General features: G+C 39.9%; 1 protein-coding gene across 3 annotated transcripts in view; it reads right to left on the bottom strand.

The window, feature by feature from the left end:
* LOC131688838 (RNA-binding protein MEX3B) overlaps window positions 1–19,979 on the bottom strand; it is a 101,440-nt gene that overhangs the window by 22,557 nt on the left and 58,904 nt on the right. For all 3 annotated transcript variants that reach the window (XM_058973404.1, XM_058973423.1, XM_058973415.1), the window contains 2 exons: window positions 11,964–12,321; window positions 11,316–11,852 (listed from right to left, as the gene is read on the bottom strand). The gene's annotated coding sequence lies outside the window, so the exon portion shown is untranslated. The remainder of the gene's footprint in view (window positions 1–11,315; window positions 11,853–11,963; window positions 12,322–19,979) is intronic.

Genomic DNA, 19,979 nt, shown 5'->3' with positions numbered 1-19,979 from the left:
ATCCGGTGCGATGATGGAGCATAGTCAGCGAAGAGAAGAAAAAAGGTGAACTGAAACGCAAAGGAAGTACGGAACAGCTGAGTTATTATTGAACCAGAAACTCCGTGGAGCGAATGGAAATTTTACTTTTCGACGAAACATCTGTCAATCAGAGCTCACGCAATTAGGCGACTAGTGGTTGGTAATAAATACAACAATGGCTAGTAGGCCGTGCGAGGAAAATTCTTGTTTCAAAGGATGGTTTGTTTTTATGTTGAAACCTAAAGTTTTAGCAGTCTTATTTTAACATTCAAGCAAACTATTTAGTTCCTACAAAGCAATTACAGCTACAGCTCTTTTCTGGGATAAAACGAGATTATCAGACCTAATTAGTTCTAAAATTACTTAAAAACGGGATATCCAAGGAAAGCCTTCACCTCCTTGCTCTTCCTTGAGTACTATGGCTCTTAATATTTAAAATACTTTGGTTCTCGTTAGACTTTAGCCAAGTCAAAGCTTCCCTTCCAGAACATGTTCGAAAGTAGAAAATGTGAAAATTTGCCGAGAAATTTCTGATCTAGCAGGCGATTTGCGGATGTCGTTAAATTTGCACTCTCTACATCGCTTCTGAAACAATGCATTTTGGGTTCGATTCCCAAGCCCCCGCACATAGGGTTAGAACTTTTTCCAACAAGATTTTTCTAACCCGAAAAAGAGGAGGAGGACCGTAAAATTAAAACCTCTACCTATTATTAAAAAAGGGGTTTCCAGAAACGACTCTTGCAGACTTTATCGCTGTTTTGTCATATGATCTTATACCCTGTTACTATGCTTGAAACGTGTTGGACTGATACGAGACAAACAACGTGAGTTCAATAAATAAAGTTATTTGTTTCACATTTTTTGGAAGGGAAACTGGTAATCATTAACTCACATGTGGAGTACCTCATCCAGAGTCGTAGCGTGCGTAGCGTGGTCCAACGGTAAGGGTGCCAGCCTCAGAGGGGCGCTAAAATAAACAAAGAATAATGTGCCATTTCAGAGTGAACTGAACGCCGATAAAGAAGAGAATGTAAACACCAAAGGGTTGCAAAACTAATGCAGTTTTTGCTCCATGATAAACTGAGTGAAGTTCTAACTCCAACTGCTGTTTCAACTAACTGATCCCCACATGAAGATCACCAGAGTGATACTCTTCCAAAAAAGCACAATGATTTGTCGTGGTGAGTGGTTTTTAGTTTTTTTTTTCTGAAAGAGGGCTTAGATCATCTTTAAGGTGAAGTTGCTAGGCACCGACTCGCTTGTTTACATTAGGAAAAACTGAAATCTGAAGTGAAAATTCAAACGCACAAATGAGAGTTTCGGAACATTTTCCTTTGGTCATCTGCACCACATTGGCAGAAAATTTGAAGTTTTGTTAGTAAAGTAAGTGTTAGTGTTTTTTCAGTGGTGTGTGAAAAAAGTGCATTTGAAAAAGTGCATTGACAACGAGAAGAACAGTGTTTCGAAAAGAAACCCCAAGTGAAGGAGCTACAGATGGCATTCCGTCAAAAACTCGGATTGATTGTATAGGAAAATATTCTAGCTTCCTTAAGTAGCAGTTTCGTGGCGCACCAGCAAGGTTAGTGTGTTGAAAAACGTATTTTTATATTTGCTCATGTCAGATACATGGTTCGGCACTGGAGAGGGGTGTGTGTGGCGTAGGAGCTATGTTGTGGCTCGCATGTATAATGTCCTTAAAGGAAACGCTTTAGATTTCTTGGACCCTAGATCATATGAACTCCCTCATAATAGGCATACCAATTGTTCAGGATTTCCAATGCAACAGTCATCGTCACGATTCTCGGTACAACAGCCAAACAGGCAACACCATAATTCAGCTGATACGAGTTTGAAGGGACGCACAATTTTGTCCTATCCAATGCGATTTTCATGCAAAAACTTTCGCTCAATGAAGCAAAGGGACCTTGTAACAGCCAACCCCGTGCTTCTGTAGATCCACGCATAATTTCGAGTCGGTGACACCCCTTCGATCTCAACTTTGTAAGCGGACATTTAGACGTGGTAGTCTTTCATACAAGCCTTGCCGCCATTAACGTCATTTGCTTGCTTTAGACAGAATATCACAATTCCGAACTCATCTGGACGACCTTCCAGGATATCTGTCACGTCTGCGTTAGTTCTTTCAAAATCTTTACAAATGCTGAGCGGATTTTCTTTGGTCCGAAAGAAACTCAAATATGGTCCAACCGAGTTCAATCATTTTTTTTAAATCGAAATCTGGGCCTTTTCAGAAGAGTTTATTAAACCTTTACATCTGAAAACTTTCTTCAGGGGGATTCATGTTCACATGTTCATGTTTGGCGCATATTCGCTGACAATACTGCAAATGCTTTTGTGAGCACTGCCGTAGGGGAGCGGAGCCATGTACACTCGAAATCATTGTTCGAAAGTCGAACTAAAAAGAATTACAAAATTAACACCACAGGGGCGCAAAACTGAGCCTTCGCCAAGGGCGCCAGAAGGTCACGCTAGGGCTCTGACCTCATCTGTGAACATGTTTCGTTTTCACGCATAGTTGAGACTGATAAAATAGTTTATGAATGGAATTGGAGTGATACTTGGTAAACCTCCGCAGGACAGCTCTTTCGATGTACTTCAACCATCGTAACGTACTCCTTTGCCATGGAGAGTCACTGTAAAACCTTTTAAGGAACGTTGGAAAAAGTTTGTACTGTAATTTCGATATCTTCCGGGTCCAGAATATCTTCCCAATGTAAATATTAGAGCGAACCTAGAGCGACTCGGATCTAAAACCAAGGCCAGCATTAGTTTGTAGGAGAGCGAGTAAAGGCGCTTTAACCTATATTTAATGAGCCAGGGCAAGGTGTAAATACCTCTGTCCCATCCCAAAGGACCAATAGAGTGACATTAACTTTCTTAGCAAAGTCACTCCCAACGTTTTATGCTAACCCCCTACAAACAGAAACGGTCGGTACGGTTGTCCTCGTTTCTTCCTCATTCAAGTTTTAAAACGATTGGTTGGTTGAATTGTTCATTAAATGAATAATTCAATTGCCGTATAATATTGAAACATCTTTAATCCCAACTCTGCACAGTAGGCCTGGCCGTTTTAATATTTGCGACATGTTATGCTATGCTTCAAATAATAATGTTGACAAGAACAACACTAAAGATTAACTGCAGTGTTTTCCAGGATGCTTTTTAATATTGGCTGTGTAAGGGTTAGAATAGAATAGAATATAATGTAAAATAAAACATCAAGGGCTTTTCACGCAACGTAGGATTACAACCGCAGCTCGTCCGTTGTAGTTCTTTAATTCTGAAATTACCATAGTGCAAGCAGAGATCTTTGCGATTCTGTGTGGCGTACAATCGGCACTTCAACAGGGAATTTGCGGTAAAAGAATTTATTTTTGCTTGCACAGTCAGGCTGCCCTGAAAGCACTTAGTTCGACAAGTGGAAATGAATGGGCGAACGAATTGGCTAGAGCGAGCGCTGCGAGTGACTTCGTTGGTTCGGCACCAGTTTCACTACTTTCAATAAGTTGAATAAAGCACAAGATTCGCTCTTGGGCTGAATCCGAACATAGCTTGCAAACTTGTGTTCAAATAAAGACTTTTCTTCCGAAAATGTCAAAGGATTTGCGTATTTCAGTCAGGGCACTGACTGGACATTGTAAACTCAATTATCACATGGCTACCATTCAGCGTGCTGAGTATTATTCGTCTGATCTTTGTGAATCCGACTACGGAACTTCATATGGTTCTCCACACAGAGGGCTGAAACTCAAGGATATGCTATTGTTCCTAGCCCAGTGTGATAAAGAGTTGTAGTTTAAGTCGACTTTGAATGACAGTATCTCTTCGGGGGTGTTGTCGTTCTGTTATCTCAATATCATCTCGAGGGTGTTGATATATCCGCTCACTGTTTAAATAAAAATTCTGAATCCTTCCTGGGCTTGGAATTTTTATTCCTGCTATTGTAGCACCTGCAGATTGTTTAGCATCCTTTCCGGGATGTAGAATGCTCTGTTTTAATTGTTCTCTGTCGTTATTTTCCTTTCCACTTCACCAATCCTTCCCATCAGGAAAATGATGAAAACGCAAATCATGACAAGGCACAAATCTCCGATCAACATGGAGAACGTGCCATTTGAGCCAGTCGCTACTGATTCATGATTCCTAGTACGCAGAGGATCTCAACTCTTATGCAGAGAACAATGTAGTAATCTGAATAGCAGGGATGCCAACGGTACCGATAAACTACATTTTTTTCGATATATTTACATTTGCACAAGCCGTACAGCCCGCTACAGCGACGCATCACTACAGCTCTTGCCAGAACAGTAGTCAAACCGAGTACATTTTGCCGTACAGCAGTAGAATACATTTTTGTTTTGCTGCTGTACTCCGACTGCTCGGTGAGAGTGTGGCGTAGTAAAGTTTGTTCTCTCGCTTTGTACATTTTTCTCTCCATAGTCAAAGGGAGAGTCCCGCGCACGAAAGCGTTGATGCCGGCCGTGGCGTAAATGCGCCGCATTCATTGTAGTCATTTTTGAATAAAAATATTAAAAAGATTGAAAATATTAAAAAATGTAAAATAAGGAAAGCGAAGCTGTACCGCTCGCGTCTGGTGGCTGTACTGGGGACAGTAGTTTTCTGTCATGTTACTGCTTTACACACAGGCAGCCGTACAGCGCTGGGCGTCCTGCACTAGCGAATGACAGCAGCATCGAGAGAGAGAAATGAGAATGTAGGCAGAAAAATTACAGCCGTGGAAAAGGTAGGCATTTTGCATCCTTGCTGAATAGGAAAGCCGGGAACTGAATGGTTCAAAGAATTATTAATTTAATCGACCAAACGAGACTCCGAGCTAACGGCGAAAAATTCGTGAGCAAAAGTAAAATGTACGATAAGCTCAAATCAGCCTCCCACGAAAAGTGTTGCAAGTAGTTAGGTACGAAAATGAGTCCAACAGGCCACACTGTTGAATCGTTTTAAAACATACTTTATAAAATTTACGTAGAGATACATTTCCCAAATTCGACGAGCTGAGTCGAATGGTACATGAGATCTAGCCCTTCGCGACTCGGTTCGAGAGTCGGATTTCAGAACGATTGCGTATCGTTTCTGGCTAAGAAAGGCAAAAATATGTTCAATTTAATATGGGAATATCAAGTGCGATCGCACTTGTTAACTCACAACTCCGGAACTAAAACTCTTATCCAAATGAAATTTGATAGAAATTAGTCTCAATCTGCTTCTTGATCTCGTACAAATCAGAACAAAAAACCCCCCGGCTTGTAAACAGCACGCAAACAAAAATACTATCCGTGACGCTTCGCTATAGCCCGTACGTGTGAACTAAAGGAACAACAAAGTCCCGTTACCTCCAACTGTGCCCAATACGGGAAAATACCATCGCGATTGATTTTTCGCAGACCCGTCTGAGACCTACAAGGTAGAAGGTAAAAATGGGAAATGCTCACAAAAAAAGAATGCTTCGTAGCGAAGAACAACACACAACATGATGTCAAATATTAAAATGTTAAAACCAAGGTTCCCGTGTATATGGACCTTGATCTGACGGAAATTCGCCTACATGATTTGGTACTTCTTACTGGCACGGATTATAACGTAAGATTGTTGTCGAAGTATGGAGAAGTGGAATCCTTATAGAAACCCTTTCCCATGTTCAAGTTCGCGTATATGACGTATATGACGTTACATTGCAATTTTTGGTTGGGTTACTGTGGTTGTTCCCTGGACATGTTTAATTTTTGTTGTTCATACTTTGGGGATTTGTAACATATCAACCTAATCATATCAACTAAAATGATGTTCATGATTTCAGGAGCTTAGTCGCGATTTTCGTAATTTCTCATCACGTTACTGTGATATTTTATTCATGAGTTTAACATCGGATTTTTCTAGTAGTGCAGCACGATTTATGTTCATGATTTCAGGGCACAATTCTATTCGCGTTATCGTGATATTTTAGTCACAAGTAGAGTGATTTGTGTTCATGATTTCAGGGTCATAAACACTATTTTTGATATTTTAGTCACGAGTAGTGTAATTTATGTTCATGATTTCAGGATCCTAGTCACGTTTTTCAATATGATTTGGTTCATAAAAACGTAACTGATTCGCGGTATCTTATTTTGTGAACTACACCACGAACACGATTTGTGGCTCTATAATATTTTTTTAAGCTCAGCGCAGTTTTCGGTTTCTGTCCAGACATCCATTGAACCTAATCGAATCAATAGTTTACGTGAAAATTTCAAGACTATGTGTAGAGTTGTATGCAATTGAAAATGATTACAGATGTCTTCTAAATATCACAAGCACTCAAGATAGATCGTGAATCATGTACTACGAGCCATGAACCAGTTCACGAATCCATGAATAATATTTTATGATTTTGTGAGCTACTTCATGGACACACATATTTAGGTGTGGCTATTATATTAGGAATCATGAATCAGTTCACGTTTCTATGAACAATATTTCATGATTTTGTGAATTATTTCACGAGCACGAATGAGTCGCTAGGAGTCATAAATCAGTTCAGGTATACATGAATAATATTTTTTCGATTTTGTGAACTAGCACAAGCTCGAACAGCGAATCGTGGCCATTTTACTAGGAATAATGAACTGGTTCACGAATACATGAAAATTCCATGTTTTTGTGAACTATTTCATGAGTTTGAATGGTGAGTTGTGACTAATTTTCTAAGAAATCAGTTCACGTATACATGAATAGCATTTTGTGATTTTGGGAGCTATTTCACGAGCACGGACATTGAATCGTGACTTTTTTATAGGAAAACAAGAAATAGTTCACGATGATTGAAAGGATTCATGAATAATATTCCGCGTTTCGTGAAATAGTTCACGAGTAAGTGTTTAGATTTTGTGAACTACTTCATAACCACGGAAACAAGATCATGTTAAAGATATAGCAAATTATGAATCAGTTCACGTCGCATAGTCGGACTCTGAATAATATTCCAAAAGCTATAAATAAAATCACGATTCAGCAATTGGTATTATGAATAATGTTCGTAAAGTTGTGAACTAGTTTACGTACAGAAAATCGATTTAGAAATGGTATGGCGGAAACCGTAACTGAAGATCATAAAAATTTCCACTAATAAAAGTGTTATATTGGCGTTACTGAAGGAAAATGGAACATAATTATAAAACACATGATTTTTGCTCATGGTCCTGTTTTCGTTACGTAAAAACGTGATTGTTCCATAATTCATGGCACATTATTCATGATTTTGGGAACAATTTTTTTCCGTACAATCTCACTTAGTCTGGTCTGACTTAACACCGACCATTTGAGATTAATATTTTTGAAATCGGTTCAATCAACTTTAAATATTTGAAGTTATTTGACATACATACATACACACCCAGATATTTTCCAAATTCGACGAACTGAGCCGAATAGTAAATGAGATTCGGCTCTCCGGGCCTCGGTTACAAAGTCAACTTTCAAAGTGATTACATAATATTTCTAGTCAAATAGGTTTCAATTTGTTTCTTTGAAAATCCTGGAAAATTTCGAAGAACTGAAAATTTAGGGAATTTCAACTTCGGAAAGACCCTGATTATGTAGATGCGTTCAACTCTATATAATACACTTAAAAAACACAAGCTTACAATTCCAGCCGAGGAAAAGCTTGCCTGATTTGTGTGTAGCTACAAATTGCTTGCCAAATGCAAACCCTTCAGTTCTTCGAGTTAACAACTTTCTGATCACTGTCTCTCAAAAATCTGATAAAATGCTATTGTATTCTACGGCACATGAAAAGTAATTACAATGCAATTGAATTACTTCAAAAACTGATTTAAATCGTGCCTTCGGCAATCTTAAAACAAGTTAGGAATTTTACGATTTATGTCAATTTCTTGGACGGAATGAAAAAGCCAAAAAGAATTCATAAACTTGAATAAATACAAGATATCATCGCTCACTCAGGAAAGAAGTAGAGCGAATCGGATTGCATCGAGAATTGGCCTGATTGTGTAAACAACAACAGCACATCTGATAATTCATAATCTGGTAGTTTTGTTGCCGTTCTTTTCAACCCAGCTTCGTATTTGGCAGTTATAGTCAATTTCTGTTAGTTTTGAGCTGGCTCCAAATCCTAAACAAATAGATAAAAGAAACAAAATATAACAAAGTGACAGCCATCTGTCACTTTGTCAGTGAAGACGGCGAAGACGAGTGAGTTTGATAAATCATAAACGTCACTCATCTTGCTGATTTCTAAACAATGCATTTAGCACAGAGAAAGAGATCCCAGCAAACAACGAAAGCTGAACGCACTTTTATAACAAGGTAATAAGCTGAACAAGAACTGTTCAAGCCAAGGGGTGAGTCGCTTAGAACAATGTGCCATACACACTGTATCAGCTACGATAACACGATATAAGATTACGATTCACAGTAATACACGATCATTTCACTCGTTATCGCAATGAGGCACACTTCTGACAACTCAAAAACTGCCAACCAAGTGTAGTTGAATAATCATAGCAACCATTGCTTTTATTTTACTGAACACCACGGCACATCCTGGCACATCGTGGCACAAAGCGGCACAAGCCACTACGCTGTTTGTTTGTGGGCACAATTCGATTTGTGCTAAGCGACTTACCCCTTGGTTCAAGCCAATATACAGCTAAATTGTTTGTTGGGATGTGACAGTTTTCTATTTTTCGCGGCTCCTCTGCGCTTTCTCGCAAAAAAACGATTCAACCAACTGCCGAAGCACATGGTCGTATACCTGGAGCGTGAGCAGATATAGGCCAATTATAAGGACACGATAGGATGAAAACACAAATTAGACCCCCGAAGAAAAAAAAAACGAAAAATGTAAGGACTCGCATCATCCCTGTGAGCGGTCGATTGACTTCCGATCTGCAGCCGGGCCGGGCCAGGCCGTTTCATCAGCGAAAGCGAACGACAGATGAGCGAAAGGTGCAGTTCGTTTCCTTACAATTTTCGGGGTCATTGTTGTGTGTCGTTTGCTTCATTCCTGCTTCGCGTTCATTGAGGTTCTTTTCTGTGTTCCAACCAATAATTCAGTTGGCAGCAGCTGTTTCCAGATATGGGGTCTGCTACAGTCCTTTACGCATGGTAAACCGAATGTTACACTGTGTAGAGTGTATAGGTGGAAGGCGAAAAAAAATGCAGTTCAGCCGTCGAACTTCATCACATGTAACTCGAATTTACAACAATTTCACAGCTCTTGCTGGGTATGGCGCAATTGGGAAGCAGCTGGCGTCGTTGTCCTGGAGACTGTTATTATTGTTTTTTTTGTGGGTCTTAGAGCGAACAACTGCTGGGCAGGTAGCAAAACGGCGAAAGCAGCCGCTCAAAGTGACAGCTGATTGCCCCGCGCCTAAATAAACTGTCGGTTTGACAGCTGATTCAAGTGGCGTACTGCCACCTATTGAAATTTATTGATTAATTAGCTGGTTTGCATATGAAAAGTGAAAAACAAGTAGGTCTTCGAACTTAATTGTTGATACTCTTGGATTATGGCGTTGAATTGTAGTTATTACTTATTTTTTTAATATTTTTGAGCTTTTTGTTTTCATTGAAAAAGAGTTAAATTTCAGTGTATTCTAGACTGCTTTCAAACGAGCTATTCTCAATCTAGTGTGCTTTGATCACTGTCAAAAATGTGAAAACAAACAATTTTCGCCGTCAGAATGTCTACAATTTTTGTAACTGCCAGTAGCGTCAGTTGCAATGGTAAAAAAGTTCAACGTTGTCCTCATTAGCCGCCAAGAATAAACAGCCAATAAAGGAGTGATCATCACAAACCACAAAAAAACTGGGGAGCAATGCAAATATGAACATAAAACTATAATAAACTGTTTCCTATATACACACTTGAAAATTTTGAAGTTGTAAAATTACGGCAGTTAAAATGTGCTTGGCATTATCGCACACTTTTTTCTTTTCTTCTGTCAATGTAACACGGTCGTAGAACTTTGGCACCTTGCTTACCCCGTCTGTCAGCCCGGTGATGAACAGCTGCTCGCGAAGGGTGCGTTTGTGGCCGTAAAGTTCGTTGGAAGAGGGGAAACTAGTCGTTTCTTTTATGTGTTTACCTTATCTCTCTTTTTCCAGTTTCTTGTTCATTACCGTCATGAGGGGGTAACTTTGAACGGAGGGTAGCTACTAACATTCTTACCCTTCTGTTGGTATTGGACTGTTTTAATTTGGAGGAAAACAAAACATTTAGAAGATTTTTAAACGTCGAATATCTCAAATTACACCTAAACAACAGTTCGAAGAAGCCCGTGACGACGGTACGCGTGTGTGGCTTGATTCGACTCCACCAGACAGCGTCAAAGTCAAAGTGATCTCGATTATGGACAAGCGTCAAGCTCACAGACTAAACAGACATACCTAATCAATAAACAAACTGCGTCGATACGCGCGAACCTACAAAATCAATGACATCTACATAGTAGGCCTCCTAGTTTAATCTACCCTTAAGCCGCCATCGACCGTAGTATACAATCCCGCCCTAAAACCAAACCAAATGTCATTGACTCGTGGTTCACATTTATTACAGAAGTTTCTATTCAGTCCGCTCAAACCACCCCACCGGATGCCCCCTCGGGCGAATCGGTTGAGAGAATTCGTTTAAAACATTTTACGCATATGTTTTGATAAACTGGCACAGCGCTCTTTCGCGCGCCGCCCTGACTTTTTGGCCGTCCCCTTGAAAAGTCAACGCATCATCCAAATCCAACCAAACCAAAGCAGGCTGCTGTGCGTTTTCTGCAATACCTGCACCTTTATGCAACCCCGGTTGGTTGGCCGGTCGGCATCTATGAGGAAAACCACGTCGTCGTCGTTTTCCTCATCGAAGTTGGCGGCCGTTGTTTTGTTTGTTCTGTACTGTGCGTGCCGCTGTCCGGATCGTCGCATCGCAACCACAACCACAAGAAGAGTTGCAATTTTCGTTTTTTGCCTAGAAATGTGCTAAATTTAAATTTTTGTCTAAAACTGCGAGCAAATGTCATCTAACTGCATCGTCGTCGTCGTTGGAATCTTTTTTGCGGTGCATTCGATGGCACTGCTATGTGTGTGTATGTTTTTTCACACAAAACTTCAAATTACGTACTCATCAGCTGCTCGTTTTTATGCCCGGAAAGTTTTCGCTGTCAGCCCTGTGACAGTTGGCCAGATTGGCGATAATAAAACGGAAAATCCATGCAACACATATAGCGATAAAAGAGCACACGAACAAATGGTTTTTCACTCACCGTTTCTTCCTCCGTTGATTCTACTAGATTCCGGGGACGAACTCCGACCACTTCCTCCGGCTGCGTACTTCGACACTCGAGGAGAATTCCACTAGATTTAGAAGGGCAAATTGTTTTCCTGTTTTTCTCCGTATTACTGTTTTAATTTAAAGTTGTCTGTCTTGTTGTTTGGAAGCTCTTCCCTCCACTTTCATACGTTTTTTTTTCTCACCGTCTGCCGTGTTTATGTGCGTTACTTTTTTGTTTGTTTATTATTTTTATTTTACGCGAAAAAAATGATATCTAATTCGGTTGGTTTACTGCTTAGCGGTAGGTATTTTGCTTCCTCCATGAAGAAATTTTGGTTTTGTTTTAAATTTGACTAAGTTCGGTTTGAAAATTTTGCCTAAAGATTGAGTTTTTTGATTTTGTTTTATTCGTTACAAAATAGTTGCGCAGTCATGAGAGAGTCCTTGCGACGCGATTGATGTGTGTATTGTTTTTTTTATTCGAAGGGAAAAATGGGTAATTATTCCATGAAAATTGATGGTTTGCGAGCTGTGAAAGAAAAAAAAACATGGTTACTTTGATTGCGGTAAGAATTCGGGTTTTTCTCTGTAGTGTGTAAAGCAACAACAGATTTTGACAGCTGCTTTTCATCAAACTCACCTTAAGATTTACGGTCGAAATTAGCTAATACGAAACTCCTTCCTCTACGTGTCGATTATTTTGATTGGTTTAGTCTAGTGTATGTTTTTGTTATGCTCGCGACGGCTCAATTTTCTACAATGCGCGTCCCCACGGTCTTGTTATAAAACGTTCTGTTTTACTGTTTTTGATACACCTAATATTTTCACTCTATTGCTTAACGGATAGTACGACGTTTACAAATGTCGATGTCGACATGCATTCGACGAACCAGTGCTGTCTGATTCTTCTCTATAGGGGACACAACCGACGCGTTTCGGTGTGTCGGGTGTTTTCATGAAACCTTTTGGGGCGGGTGGGTCCGAAGATTAGAGGAATTCTGTAATTGGAAATGAGAAAGAAAAAAAAAGATAGGTTAGGTTTGTGGTGAATATGTACAATATTAATAGGAATTGTGAATAAAACATTTTTGGTAACACTTTTTTTTTTTTTTTTCATATTTTGATGAAAATTCCCCAAACCAATAGGAAAATTTCGCAACAGCGAGAATTCTTAGTAATTTCTAGATTTTTTCTTCAGTAATATGATTGCAAGAATGGTGAATATCAAAACAAATAGCCGCTTACCCGCCTTTCATTAGTTTGGGACACCATCGTTTGCTAAAGGAAATTGCGATCAAAAATTCGTCAAACAAGAATATGTGCAACTCAGTTAAGGTGAAGATATGTGGAAGCCAGCAACGCACGCTTCCTAGTCAAAAAGGGCAAGTTGCTGGCTAACGGGGGGCTATTTGCCAACTCGGATGCGCTAATTGCCCTTCAATTTGCCAGCAAATTGCTGGCAATTAGGGGGCTATTTCAAATGCAACATTTGGGCGATTTGTCGTCGTCATTTTTTGGCCGCTGTACCCGCCCTTTATTCGCCCCTAAATCGCCCAGGGAACGCGCCATTTAATCGCCCTTAATTGCCTACTATGAAAATTATAAATAATACCTATTTTCGGATTCATTATCTACTCACATAAACTTATCACTACACTAGGTAATCACCACCAAACTATAGGAAGAATCAATGGTGAAATTGGCATTGCAAACCAAAACTTACCACAATCTGACTTTTATTAACAGTTTAGGTCAGAGATCTTGTTCCACTATATTTACACACGATTCCACAATTTCCCACTTTCGTTGGCTAAATGAAGTGCACTAGACAAACAAAGTACAAGCGAGAACACGCCAATTGTTTAAAAAAAACTATTTTAAGCTTAAGCCAAACATGAACCGCCATGTTTGAAAAACGCAAAAACAACCAAGTCCTTTTCAGCCGCCAGAAAATTTGTCTAAGTGTGAAAACGCCTTTAAATCGCATTCGCAAATTGCATTTGTTCCTAGGGGCAATTAGCACAGGCGAGTTGAGTTAAACGTCGTACTGTTTAAATCGCCTGACCATGTTCGTCCGCATTTTTTTTTGACAGGGTTGTTGCTAGGCACCGACGCGCTTGTTTACATTGAGAAAAAATGGAATTCGAAGTGAAAATTCAAACGCACAAATAATAGTTTTCGGACATTTTTCTTCGGTAATCTGCACATTGGCAGCAAATTTGAAGTTTAGTTAGTAAACGATTAAAGTTTCGCGGGTGTTTTTTCAGTGGTGTGTGATTAAAGTGCATTTGAAAAAGTGTTCTGAAAATGAGAAGAAAAATAAAAAAGTTTCGAAGAGAAACCCCAAGTGAAGAGGGGTGATATTTTCGCACAAAATAAGAGCTAATGATGGAATTCCGTCAAAAACTCGGGTTGATTGTATAGGAAAATGTTCTAGCTTCCTCAAGTAGCAGTTTCGTGGTACACCGGCAAGGTTAGTGTATCGAAAAACGTATTTTTATATTTACTCATGTCAGAAACATGGTTAGGCAGGGGAGATGGGAGTGTGCGGCGTAGAAGCTATGTTGTGGCTCGCATTATAATGTCCTTAAACTATTTATTAGTAAATCAACTCATGTCTCTTTTGCAAGTTCACTTCATACAGTATGAGGAAAAAATATTCACTCAATCTTCTTTTTTTGAGAATGCGAATTGCCGGGTGTTTCGTTTGACTTCTGTCATCAAATTGTGCACAGCCTTCTTAGTCACTTTTTTCGTAACGGACCGCCAATTTTCCTTGAACTGCATCTCGCTGACAACTGTTTTTCGTGTCTTCTTGAGATTGCCCAAATTTTTTTATTGAGCTGAGCTCTGGCGTGTTCACGGCATGCCACTCCATGGCCTTTCCCCGTAATAGTAAGATGGCAAATCCGGCCAAAACGGAACGGACCAATTGTGTTGGTTTATAAAAAGCAACATGCGTTTTTCCACGAACAAGTCGAAAGCTGAATGGATCAACGAGGAAGTGGTGCTAAATGGCTCAAAGGAGTTCCGGTGCTAAATAGCACCGAACAGGGAGCCAAAGGGCTCAAGAAGTGCTGAATGGCACAAGGGAGCCAAAGGGCTCAGTAAGTTGTACAACTCTTAGTTTGTGACCCAAATTGTGCTGGAGCACTAATTTTCGACCCACAACTAGTTTTCGTACTGCCATACAGAAATGGCTTACTTTGTGTGAATAATCGAAAATTGGCGGCAAGAATAGTTGATTTAGCGAGTCAGGGTGGCTCTCCAACCCCATTCCCTGAGCTGGTTGTTTTCAGGATCATTGTGGAAAAAGGAGTTCCTTGCGACTTTATCTTTTAAAGGATGGAAAGTTTCGTGATTCGTCATACATAAGTGAAAAGCTAAAATAAATTTTCAAATTCGTTGCTCAGAAACCGACAAAAATACCGTTCTTCAATACGCAGCTTCAAATTGCTTGCCATACCAAATAGTGTTTGGTAATTTCTATCATGAGCACTTTTTCGATAATAAGTAGCGTAAAATGGGTTGTAACATTGCAAATAAACGACATTATAAAGTGGCAAACTGTCATATAGCTTTCTTGTGCAATTTTTGGAAAGGTTTCGCATTATGATCTGGTAGAATTTTCACTTTCTTGACATACTACTACAATAGTTCTGTCATATTCTACGTGTTTCTAGATTCCAATTGGGTCATTAAGTAACATGCTGTTGTTTTATGTTTTCTGATGCAGCTTATGTTAAAGATACGTGATCGAACCTTTTTTCACTATTTTGTACGCAAAATAACAAATAAAAATTATTTTATGAAATTAAATTATTATGACCACACCTTCCATTGAACTACCTTGATCCCTATCATTTTGCTGGGAAACTGCCAACAGTTCTAACCCACGTGGATAAATCCACTTTCAAGGAAGAGTGATAGTGTCAAACGGGAACGTGTTTACATTTTCGTTGAAAATCGATTAAAAATAATTTTTAAGTTTTAAGGGTTGAACATTAGACTGCCCAGAAAAATAATGAATTTTTGAAAACTCAATCGGTCCACCCTGAGTCGATTCCTAGATTCACCAGGAGTACTTCCACCAAATTCGAAGCAAATCGGACAAGTCTAACTACCGGACCAACGTGCCTGAAGTTTGTATGGGATTTTTCAACGATTTACATGGAGAAAACCCACTAGTTCGTATTTTCGCCGCTAGGCGACACTGTATGCATCGTATTATCACCATAGACTAACAGACATAACACTATGAGGGTATTCCCTAAAAAAACATCCGACAATTTTCCCAGAACACTAGCTCCACCTTTTATTCACAGTCCCAAACACTCATTTACTGGTGGGTTACCCCTCAGATTTGGGAACCATTTTTCACTAGTGGTCTATCCCCCATATGCTTGTTCATATGTCAGTGGCGCCATAATTTCAAATGTGGCCACAGTCCCAACTACAAATATATTTAAAATGACCGTTAAAGCGGGCGAAGCTTTGTTTTTGAGTGTTATGTCTGTTAGTCTGTGTTATCACTGTAAGTGAACATAAGAAAGATAATTTAATTGTCTACAACTTTGTCGAAGACTGCTAGTAAATCCGGCTTTGTTAAAAGAAGTCATTCAACTTTTAACGAAGTGATATCTGAGTCAGTTTTGCATGGGGCCTAGCAATGCATGGTTGTGTATCACTACTTGAGTCCCGCGAACTATACATTTTTGTAAAATAATGGTTAGATTTAGCTGAATAGTATGTTTACAAGAATTGTAGTAAATAATACGAGTTATGTTTTGGTTAGAAAATTTTAGTTCTACCTGTGACCGCATAGAGGGCGCCATAGAAGAGAAGATAGAGTATCAATATGTTCGGAAGAAATACTGAAAATGCCTGTTCTATAACTTTGTAGAAGACACCAAATTTCTACCTCTCTCCGTTGAAAAGCTAGTGTTGGCGCCCTCTATGCGATCACAGGTGGAACTAAAATTTTCTAATCAAAGCATGACTCATATTATCTACTATAATTCTTCTGAAAATACAATTGAGCTAAACCTAATGATTATTTCACAAAAATGTACAGTTCGCGGGACTCGAGTACTGATACACAACCATGCACTGCTAGGCCCCATGCAAAACTGACTCAGACATCACTTCGTTAAAAGTTTAATAACTTCTTTTAACAAAGCCGGATTGACTAGCAGTCTTCGACAAAGTTGTAGACAATTAAATTATCTTTCTTATTGTTACTTACAGTGGTAATACGACGCATACAGTGCCACCTAGCGACGAAAATGCGAGCTGGTGGGTTTTCTCCATGTAAATTGTTGAAAAATCTCATACAAACTTCAGGCACATTGGTCCGGGTAGTTAGACTTGTCCGATTTGCTTCAAGTTTGGTGCAAGTACTCCTGGTGCCTGGTGGGACTAGGAATCGACTCAGAGGTGGGCCGATAGGGGTCATTTTTCCTGTCATTCTATCGAACATATAGATTGTTATATTCAGAAAGATGAGCTCTATTGGTTTATGTAATAAAAAAGGAATTTGATTCTTCATATAGTGACCCAATTACGGACAACTTAATCATTATGATAGTAAAATTTTATTTTCGAGCTATCGATGATATAAAAACCTAAGTTTAACGTGTCACGAAAAGTTTGCAAATCGCCTGCCAAACCAATTATGTTTGGGGGATTTTGAAAACTTTTGTTGATTGTATTATTCCTCATTACCATTTGCGTCTTTCGAGGACTGTTCTAAACAAACACTTAGAACATAAACATCTCGCTAAATTCCCCCCGGGGCCGCAAAGATGGTCCATATACCGATCATCAGTATAACCTCTATAAAGAACATCGCACATTCGCCCCATAAGGCCTTTGATCCCGCGCAATTACACGCGGAGAACGATCTTGCGCACATTTCGAATTTCGTCTCGTCGGAGCCGGCCGGCACAGCGCGACTGGCAAAAATAGTAAAACATCCGCAGCAAAAGACCGACACATTAAAGTGTATATAAATCGAGGCAATTTTCAATGGAAGCGACCTCGAGTGTGCGTCACGGCAATTTTTCTGCCTAGCAAATGAGAGATTTTTTCCCATCCTTCGAGGAACCATCATCGATCAACGGGGTTCGGGTCTCGCGAGAGCCACACATCCGAGCAGGCTGTGACTATGAGAATGAAGAAAAAACAGGTATAGATCTCTCGTCGTCGCGGCATGCCCATCACGACGATGCCTCTACTATGTCCAGCGAAGCGCGGTGTTGTTGAGTTCTCGGCCAGCGAAGTTTATAGGTATTTTTCACCATACCACTTACCGGAGACTGAACACTCGAGTGGCCTTGAACATGTGTACCTGCTGACTACGTTTTTGCCTTGCTTTGGCTTGTCGTCGTCCCAAGTCGAGTTCTTCGAGACTCGCTGCTGGGCCACACTGCTGGATGGCTGAGCAAGCGTGCAGAGTTGATTGTACGAGCTGAGGTGATCAAACTTACGTCTTCATTTCGTTTCGTAACTTTATTCTTTCCTCCGTGCATGCCTTTTTTTCTGCTAAACTTCTCAGCTAGGCTCTTGGAAACAGTCGGTTGGGTTTTTTTACTACTATTATTCTACCGGAAGGCATAATAATTTTTGCCCAATAGCTCTATGAAACACGCTGGCTGGCAAGAATCATAGACACCATAGTTTTGCACGGTGTGAGGCTCCACTCGATAGGGGTTGATGCTCGTTTATGCCCCCCTCCTTTTCCTCCTTCCAATCTATATCAGGGGGACCTCTGTTACCTCTGCGTACACCTTCCACCCAATTCCTGATTGTGGTGGCGTTCTGAGCTATGAATAGATCAACGATCGACATCAATCTAAGCAGCCATTGGAATGAATGACCCTTCGTCTGGCCGAAAAAGCGAGTAGTCTCATTTGACATCACTGTAACTAAAGTTTTGGTAATTGTAGCAGGCGGAGTAGTCTCATAAATTACTTTTTATTTTAATTTTTTAATTCTGTTGTTCCAATTTTAGTAATAATTAAAACGAATGAGGTAAAGATTCTCGCTTGATTACCATCCAGCCCCAAAACGATGCCCTCAACAGGAAGTATATCCACTCTACGGATTCTACTGGTAGTGTAATTTGACACTACAATCAGCCGGTGCCTCATGGCACACTGTGGGGTGTTGTGTGTCTTGTTGACATGCTCGGTGACAGATCCCTTCTTTAATGACGAGCGAGAGTTTGGCAGTCGGCTACGGGGTTTTTATTGTTTTTGAAGGGAATGAACGATAAAAAGGACATGCCTAATCGAATTTCATGATGGTGTCACCACAGGAAAAGAGCCTTCTTTGTTGCTTGATCGAGAAAAAAAATCGTGAATCAAAATGATAGAATCGGATTCGTTCATTCAAAAATTATGTGTAAATTTGAATGTTTTTGTTTGAATAAACGATCCCGAAAAATTGTTTGCATAATTGAGTACCATGTGCTGTTTTTAATGTTTTTTTTTCCAGCGAACATTGAGTATACCTTATCTTAAATTTGTTTAACGTAAAATGATCAATAAAATACTGTTTCAATAAATTTATTTGAAAGGTTTCCACCTTCATCAACCTTTGTTGGGTTTCATGTACAATTACGTGGAAGATCAATTAGAAATCGTTCTGAAGTGTTAAGGATTAGAACTATTGTACGATTAAAAAACAATCCCATCAATTAATACAATAAAAGAAGTTTATTCTTCATTTAATTACCCATTTATTTGGTTAGTGTATGTCGATTAGAAGGCGATGACACTTGTATCATACTAGTAGAAATTCTATTCAACTCAATAGTACAATAATGAAGTCTTCTTATTTTCACAAACTGTATTGTTCGAACAAAAACGATTCTATATTACGTTCAATAGATTCTGTAGCAACCTGACGTTGCCGTTCGTGTGAAGATTTTATCTGTTTTCCACCCGAGAATAAAATGAGAAAAAGAATATCAGAAATTGCGCATAAAACGAGAGCCCCCCAATTAGAAAGACGCATGATCCAAAACAACCTTCTCTCGAGACGTATCCCCCAAGGCAAAAGCCTCCAGCCAGATTCAGACGAAGAACCACACCAGCCGGCCTGCGTATGTACCTACCTATGCAGTAGGTACAAAGCTACATAAGAATTGACGCTCATCGCGGTTCACGATTTCTGCCGGCTTTCCGCCAAGCAATAAGTGGTTCTCTTTTGCGTTGCCATTTGTTTATGCCTCGGCATTTCAAGCAATCACTGCCCTGAGCAACACAACTGCTGCTACCTACTTGTGGAAGCTTTTGTTTTCAACCTACCCTCTTCTTCTCGAACACCTACCGTTCGCCATGCATCGCAGCAGATCCACCCCGACCGACCGATGGTTCAAAATTCGAATTACCATCATGCTGATCATGATCGGAATTGTGAAAAAGGCTTTCAAGAAACCAAGGACAACCACCGAAAAGCACCGGCAGACACATCTAGCTACTACCATCATTATCATTATATTGGTCGGGCATTGCTTGGAAGACGACCGATCGACCGACCGATCAACCGACTGACAGCGGAGCGTGGTACCGACAAACTCATGGCCAACTACTACCCCTGACAGTTTTTGGGGTCCACAACGAACGACGGGGTCGACCATTCGCGCTGTTGA

This window comes from Topomyia yanbarensis, chromosome 1, assembly GCF_030247195.1.
Source record: "Topomyia yanbarensis strain Yona2022 chromosome 1, ASM3024719v1, whole genome shotgun sequence".
Taxonomy (NCBI): domain Eukaryota; kingdom Metazoa; phylum Arthropoda; class Insecta; order Diptera; family Culicidae; genus Topomyia; species Topomyia yanbarensis.
The sequence above is the reverse complement of the archived record's forward strand: the minus strand, read 5'-3'. Positions and strand labels throughout refer to the sequence as shown.